This window comes from Anas platyrhynchos, chromosome W (assembly GCF_047663525.1).
Source record: "Anas platyrhynchos isolate ZD024472 breed Pekin duck chromosome W, IASCAAS_PekinDuck_T2T, whole genome shotgun sequence".
NCBI classification, from domain to species: Eukaryota; Metazoa; Chordata; class Aves; order Anseriformes; family Anatidae; genus Anas; species Anas platyrhynchos.
In genome coordinates this window covers 6,759,161-6,767,085 of record NC_092620.1, presented here as the reverse complement: position 1 = coordinate 6,767,085, position 7,925 = coordinate 6,759,161, and the positions used below count along the sequence as shown (strand labels likewise).

The following is a 7,925-nucleotide window of genomic DNA, read 5'->3' as shown; positions in this document are numbered from 1 at the left end:
TTTGTTCTTTCCTGATTGTGCATATGTATAGGCATACTTGGGTTTAGTATGTAAAGCAATGTTCTATATATTTAGAATCTTTGATGTTTGTGTGTGCGTGTTGGTGGAGCGTAGACTCCCCGTACACCCAGCGCTGTTTACTTGCCTTTTGTACCTTTTATAGCTTTTATACCTTTTAGAAATATTTATTTTATAAATATTGCAGAGTTCAGATTGAGTTGAGACCTCATTTATAACAACAAGAAAAAGGTGGGAGCATTATCTAAGTAACTAACAGTTGAGAAGTGTTGGTGTATTTGCTGTGGTGTGTGTGTGAGAAACACTCCGTAGCCAATAACTTAGGCTCAGGCGAGGATCTCAGTGAAGTAGTAATTTATTCGCGATTGCAATGGCGGGCACCCCACAAGCAGGAGAGAGCGCATCTACTAGTTCCAAAACACAGTTTATATACCTTTTGATGGCAGGACCCTCCCCTGTTTCCCCACTGAGTGGGTAATCCAGGTTCACAATCTATCTGATGCTTCACACACAATGCATGGCCTTCAGTTGCCGGCCTGTTAAATTTCAATTTTCTTTTGACATTTTTACTGCTTGAAGTGGTAATGTTTCTTCACTTATCTGACTTGACTTGACACCGTGATTTTCACCTAATTGTCCTAAGGAGTCTGGTTGTCTGCATTTCACTAGGTCGCCTGCTAAACTTTCTTATCACTGTAAGCATATCTCAGTACCACATTCCCTCCTTCTAAACAATGTAACTCTGCAAAAACAACATTTCTATTCCCACAATTCCCCCCTTTTCTTTTTTTTATAAACTGTTGATTTTTGCAAAACCTTTCTCTAAGGTGTAATTTGATAGACTTCTTCTTCTTTGCTTTCTTTGCTTTCCATCTCCTCATTATCTCCTTATCTGAGTAAGGCGGTAGCTCCATGGTCATTTGTTTCAATAGTGCGATTTCAGTTAACCACTGTACTGGTCCTCTTACACAGAGGATAATGCAGCAACCAATGGCTGTCAAAACTCCTACAACTACGATCAATGTTGCAAATATGCCTATTTTTTTTTTTTTATATATATATTTTTTTTTTCTGCCAATTCACTGGCAAGGGTGGTAAGCCCTTGCAATGCTCTTGTTACTGAGCCATCTGGGACACTATTGTTGGGTATAAGAGTGCAACAATGGTTGCTCAGTATTACACAAACACACCTCCTTCCTCTGTGAGCATCATATCTAATGCTATCCTGTTTTCCCAAGCCATTTTGCTGATGGCATCTAGTTGTTCAGCGATTCCTCTCATTGCATCCTTGGTATAATTGATGAATCTCTGCTGATTATAATAGAAATAATTAATCCAATCCACATTTTTATTGATTGTTACCCACCAGAACAGTGACTCAAACCCTGCAGCAATTTGATTTCTGGCTTTATGTTCATCTGGAACTCCTCTAGGAACACCAATAGAATCTATGTATACTCTATCATAAAATGATATTCCTAAGCCTCTTTTACTTCTTCTGGGTATTTGTGATGTTTCTCTTTCAAATGCCAGGGTGAAGGGTATAGCTAATTGAACAAGCGCACAAGTGCCTTCCCAATTAGATGGTAGGGTGGATCGTAAGATCTTCCCTCCACCGTACCACCAGAGATCTGCCCTGGGGATCTCTAGTCTTGAGCAGTTTCCCATCAAGTCCTTGGTAGCACAAGGCAAATTCTCCCAGATGCTGGGTAGCACTCACAGCCTGCCGTGAGAGGCAAGCTGTATGGTTACCTATAGCTGTAGAGAATGCAGGGGGAACCATGATACTGTTATCATGCAAGGAACAGCAAAGAGAGACTTACAGGCCTCATTTCCCCAGGCAGTCTTTTTTTGGTACAATGCAATCATACATCGCACCCCTTGGGAGTCTTTGGTCCACCACCATGGGAAGGGCACTATCTGGGCAATCAGTCATCCCGAGGCACAAGCATAGCAGTATCTACGGTTGAGACTCTGGACGGTATATTTGACCCATTCTATCCAGGCATTCACATCCCCATACCCTGTTTGAATGTCAAATGTTTGAACTGCCACATTTCAGAGGGCCTCCTGTTTTCTCTCCTGTTTTCTCCTTGAGTTTCTCCCTTTCTCTGATGGCAATAGAGGATTGTTTCCATACAGCTATTCTCAATCTGGCTGTTGGGTCTCTCTCAGTTATTTGTTCTCTCTGCTCAATTGTCGTTGGGCATTTAAATCTCCACAAGCTAACACCTCACAAGCATCAAACGTGACAGAATGTGGTACATAACCCTCTGTCACAGTCACCCATATTTTGACGGGATATCCCGTTTTTGCTATTATCTGGTCATGCCTTTTCCAAGTTGCCAATTGACCGAGGCCTTCTCTGAGGCCTAGAATCACTAAAAACAAAATTAGTAATCGATTTTTCCCTGTCATTATTTTTAAACCTTAGGTTTCCAAATAATTATCGATACAAAAAAAAAAAAAAAAAAGATGTACACTACTACTATAACAACCCCCCCTTGGGAGCACTGCAATTCGCTATAGGTCTGTCCTTTCTCTCAATCACAAGTCACACTTTTAGTTACCTGTGAAAATAAAAGGTTAGTTTACAATTGTAAGCTCTTATCCTGCTCAGAGTCCACTATGAGATTTTTCTCTTCAGTTTCAACTTCCAACAAGTCTTTTGTAGGAACAGCATCCCAGGTACTAGCGTCGACGGATGTCTTCACTTGAGTATAGTGAGTCCAACCTTTTTCCGCAGTTCTTACGGCTGTTTCAGTGGTTAGTAATTGTCCTTCCCATTCAGGCCGGAGTTGACTCTTTCCAGGTCCAAACCAGGACCCGGTTTCCTGGGTGATGGTGGTGAATGGGAAATTCCAAAGGTGGGGTTTGAGTCCACAACCCACAGGTCCTGAGAAATGACAAAGAACAGAACAACCCCAGAATACAGTTCTTAAGAAAACTCTCTTGTTTTGAATTGTGGTATCTCATCCCTTCTGCCCAAATAGGGCAATCTGAACAGCATCTCATATGGTGAAATTCCTATATCCTTTCTTGGTGCTGTTTAAACCTGTAGGAGTAAGCATTTTACCGAAGGAAGCTGGGTTTCTAACACTAGTTTAGTTAATTGCTTCTTTAATGTCTGATTCATTAGCTCCACCTTCCCAGAAGAGGAGGGGTGCCAGGGGCTGTGAAAATCCCACTCAATCGCTAAGGCCTGCTTTAACCCTTGCAGTAAAGCTTTACACCCATCCAGACATGTGGTCAATTAGGACAAACAAGTAACTCAGTAAAATCTACCTGTATACTTTGGAAAGGTCAAATCCCTGGCTCCCGTCCCCCTCTAGATGGGTTACAGAAGACCTTTTTATTTACCTTTTGACATATAGTACATCCTCTGCATATGTGCTTCGCTAAAGTGTATATTCCTATACAGACATACATTTTAGCACAACATCACATGTTGCTTGCACCTCCCAATGACTCTTCTGATGTAAAACAGTTAATATTTGCCTCATTATCCCTTTATTCAGCATTTCTCTCCCATCAAGGAGTATCCATTTTCCTTCAGACTTCATAGCTCCTGATTCCTTAAAAAAATCTTTCTTTTAAAACTTTTTAGTTCTTTCTTAATTTTCAACAATTCCCTGAATCCTCTCTGTATTTATTCTGTTTTCCTTCAGACATTAAATGCCTTAAATACCTGACTTCTCTTTCTCCATATTGTAATTTATTTTTCAATACTCCCAAGCCCTGCTTTCCCAGAAAGTTGAATAGCTTGTTAGTAGCTTTCTTCACAACTCTTTTCTCCTGTCCTGACAATAGAAAATGATCCACATATTTGTAACATTAATATCTCCTTGGGAGGTTGTAATTGCTCCAAAATCTTTTTTAGAATTTACCCAAATAGATAGGTGGCCCTGTAAACCCCTGAGGTAAAATTGTCCACCTATATTGTTGCTTCCGCCCCCATTTCAGGGTCTTTCCAGTCAGAGGTGAATATACATGTATGTTTGCTCTCAGGGCCAGAGAGCACTCCATTCATAACACTGTTATTCCAGTCTAACAATTTACTATTTGAATGCCCAATTTAATCATCAAATCCCTTCCCAACAAGTTAGTCTCCGCCTTGGATACATACAATAATTGCCCAGTGATCATTTTATCCCCTGGTCTCAGCTTGGTATTCCCCAAAAGTGGCACTGTTATCCCAGTCCCTTCTACCCCCATCACATTTAGGGTTTCATTAGTTAATTTAATCCCTGATACTTTAGAAGTCAGTAATGACTTAGCTGTTCCCCAGTGTATTGGGTTTGATGGCAAGGTTCGGGGGGTGTGAGGGGTGTGGGGGTGGGAAACTGCAGTGACAGCCCCAGAAACCTCCCCGTGGTAGATAAGGGACAATTTCATCTGGCCCCAAAGGGGCCCACTGCTGCCCAGAGCCAAGCCATGAGCAACACAGTCCCTCCTGCCTCTGTGAGAGCACAGCCACGAAAACAAACAAAGAAACAAACAAAAACCTGCTGCTCAACAGCAGTTGGGAGAGCGAGAACTCCCCCCCCCCCCCCCCCCCCCCCCCCCCCCCGCAGACACCAAAGTCAGTGCAGAAGGAGGGGGAGGAGGCGCTCCAGGCGCTGGAGCCGAAGCCCCCCTGCTGGAGAGGCCCCTGATGGAGCAGGCTGTTCCCCCCTCCCTGATGCTTGGGAAACTGAACAAACACCACAGCAAATATGCAAATATACCAAAACTTCTAGACTGTTACTTAGATAATGCCTACATCACCTTTCCCTGCTCATTCAATTTCAAACAGCTGTGTTAAATACTACATGCCACACCTTTAACACCTTCAGCAACACTTTTAACACTTCCTTTATCTTTCTCCAGCCTGTACTTTTCTAATACCAGCACCAAAGGCTCAGTCAGGGTCCAACTTAATTCCATACCTTTTCCCTCCAAGATAAACAACATACCAATATAGCATATTTCATCCTATTTTCCTTCTTTCCTCCTTCTTCCACTCCGGATATTCCTATTCGAAGTGGCCAGCCTGGCCACACTTAAAACATCTTATCAAAGCCTGTCTCTGCTAGGACTCAGGCCACAACACAGGCAGCCTTCTTTGCCTGCCATTCCTTCATCTCTCTTCCTCTCCTTCCCATCCTGGCCCTGACTCCCCCTGAAGATTTTCTTCCTCTTTCTCCAACCCTCTGTCTCACTACCCGCTGCACTGTCAATACCATTGTTTCGCTCTCCTTCTTTTTTTTTTTTTTTTTTTTTTTTTTTCCTTCTTATCTCCCCTCCGGACACACACCTCCAGGGCCTCCCGCAGGAGTTCACTTCATCCCCCCACCTTCTGAAGCATTTTCTGCATATTTTGCCAGGCTTTAATCACACAATGAACTTTCAAGAGCCCTTGGGATACTGGGTCCTCAGGTCTCATCCCCAAGTACTTTCTCATTCTGACCCCAAGTCTCTCATATGATTTCTGTGTTGCACACTATTATTATTCCAGCCAGGATTGGCAAGTGGGTATTTCTGCCCTGCCGGTATTACCCCTGGTCCTGGAGGATGAGCTCTTTCCCATTCTTGTATAGCAGCTCTCCTCCTGATCATTCCCATTTCTTTCCCTGTAAACAACATACTTATAGACATAATTCCCTCCCCCAAGAGTATAAGTCAGGTCGTAGGAACTGGTCTAATTGTTCAACTAGGCTGTTGGGGTCCTCGAATAAAGACTTCCTCTCCTTCTTAAAAGTCCTAACCTCTCTGCTGGTAAGGAGGGGGGGGTAGTTCACCTAAGAGGATACACAGTTATTGTTAGTACTGTTAGTAGTAGAAGGCAAAATTCTCAATATCTCTTCTACCTTGTTCTAATTCTTGCCAGAGCCTAGAGTACGATCCTTCTTTAGGGACAGTGTTAATTACAGTCCCTGTCTCCCTTCCCGGAGTGACTGCTGCTGCCGCCAGTTCAATATTAAGATTATAGGGAGCATAACTTGGCTCCTTCTCTAAAAAAAGGAATCTTCTTGTTTACACATAAATTTAAAGCCTGAATTTTCATCAGACCCGTATTTTGGCCAAAATACTGCTGTTTCCTTAATTTGTTCTTTTGTCCAGACTGATACACAATATTTAACCTTTTTAAAATTATTTTTCTTTTACAATCCCTCTAATTTTGGGATTATGTTTCCAATTTCTTATCATTCTTCAGGAAGAACTATTAGTAGGCACTCCCCCAGGGATATCTCCCTGTCCCCTGGAACTCATATTTTCCCATTTTTCCTAACCCTCGCCAGTATGTGCTACAGAAATTTCCCTTCTGCAGTGTACCACACACCAACGTACTGAAAAATGGTGGTGTACCGCCAAGCACTTCCCCGTGCAAGCGTTACCGCACACCTATGAGTTTACCAGATTCCCTGGAACTCGTACTTCCCATCTTTCCTAACCCTTGCCAGTATGTGCTACAGAAATTTCCCTTCTGCAGTTTACCACACACTAACGTACTGAAAGATGGGGGTGTACCGCCAAGCACTTCCCCGTGCCAGCGTTACCGCACACCTGAGTTTACCAGATTCCCTGGTGTACTTCCAAGCACTTCCCCGTGCAAGGATTACCGTACACCAGATTCCCCTGGTGTAGTGCCAGCACTTCCCCGTGCAAGGGCTTACCATACACCAGATACCCGACCCCCAAGGCAATACTTAATATTTCTTACCTTGGTCTGTGCACAGAGTTACCGGATCGATTCTTAAAAACCCGGAGTGCCTACCTTCTTCCTTTCCCCACTACTTCACGGATCCTGCCTCTTTAACCAGTCTCGGGCCCTCTGTCAGCTTTCCGCAGAACCGCCACCGTCGATGCACAGGACCGCTGAAATCAGCGGGGCATGCCTTCCTGCTGCTGCGGCGGTGGGGCTCCCCAGTAGGTGACTGGATCCCGGACGAGCCCCCAAATTGTGAGAAACACTTTGTAGCCAATAACTTAGGCTCAGGCGAGGATCTCAGTGAAGTAGTAATTTATTCGCGATTGCAATGGCGGGCGCCCCACAAGCAGGAGAGAGCGCATCTACTAGTTCCAAAACACAGTTTATATACCTTTTGATGGCAGGACCCTCCCCTGTTTCCCCACTGAGTGGGTAATCCAGGTTCACAATCTATCTGATGCTTCACAAACAATGCATGGCCTTCAGTTGCCGGCCTGTTAAATTTCAAATTTCTTTTGACATTTTTACTGCTTGAAGTGGTAATGTTTCTTCACTTATCTGACTTGACTTGACACCGTGATTTTCACCTAATTGTCCTAAGGAGTCTGGTTGTCTGCATTTCACTAGGTCGCCTGCTAAACTTTCTTATCACTGTAAGCATATCTCAGTACCACATTCCCTCCTTCTAAACAATGTAACTCTGCAAAAACAACATTTCTATTCCCACATGTGGTCAGTTTCCGAAGTACTGGCGGGAGGGGGAGGGGGCTGACTGATTATCAAAGCAGAACTGAGAGAGTCATTTCTTTGGTGGTTCGGCCTTGAGCCCTGGGAATTTGTTAAGAAGGGGGAGAGCGAGTTTATTTAGGTGTCAATACCTTTTAAACCCCCCTATTGACGGATACACAGGAGTGATTCCTTGTTTTGTATGGGCTTACTAACAAAGTGCATGAGAAAAATGGCATTTGGCTTGAAATTCGGTCTTGTTGAAATGTAAAGTTTTGTGGAAAAGGTGGTAATGTTTGTCTAGAAGAGGGAAGGCTGCGTGCTTCAGCTGTTTTCCTGAAGTTCCGTGGATTTATGGTTGGAACGGGGCTCATTAATAATCTGAAATGGTAAAGTTTGTATGTGGGAAGAAGAGTTTAATCCCAGAGAATTGGGACATTTGGGAAGAAGATTAGGAAAAACATAGTAAAAACCTGCAGTAAAAAGGTTT

The 7,925-nt window shown here is 43.4% G+C and overlaps 1 long non-coding RNA gene across 1 annotated transcript; it reads right to left on the bottom strand.

Moving 5' to 3' along the window:
• Window positions 1-357: 357 nt before the first annotated feature.
• LOC140000577 (uncharacterized) lies at window positions 358-7,707 on the bottom strand. Its single transcript, XR_011805623.1, has 2 exons — window positions 6,722-7,707; window positions 358-2,914 (listed from the first exon to the last, which is right to left on the bottom strand). It is a non-coding gene; the product is annotated as an uncharacterized lncRNA (long non-coding RNA).
• Between the last annotated feature and the right edge of the window lie 218 nt (window positions 7,708-7,925).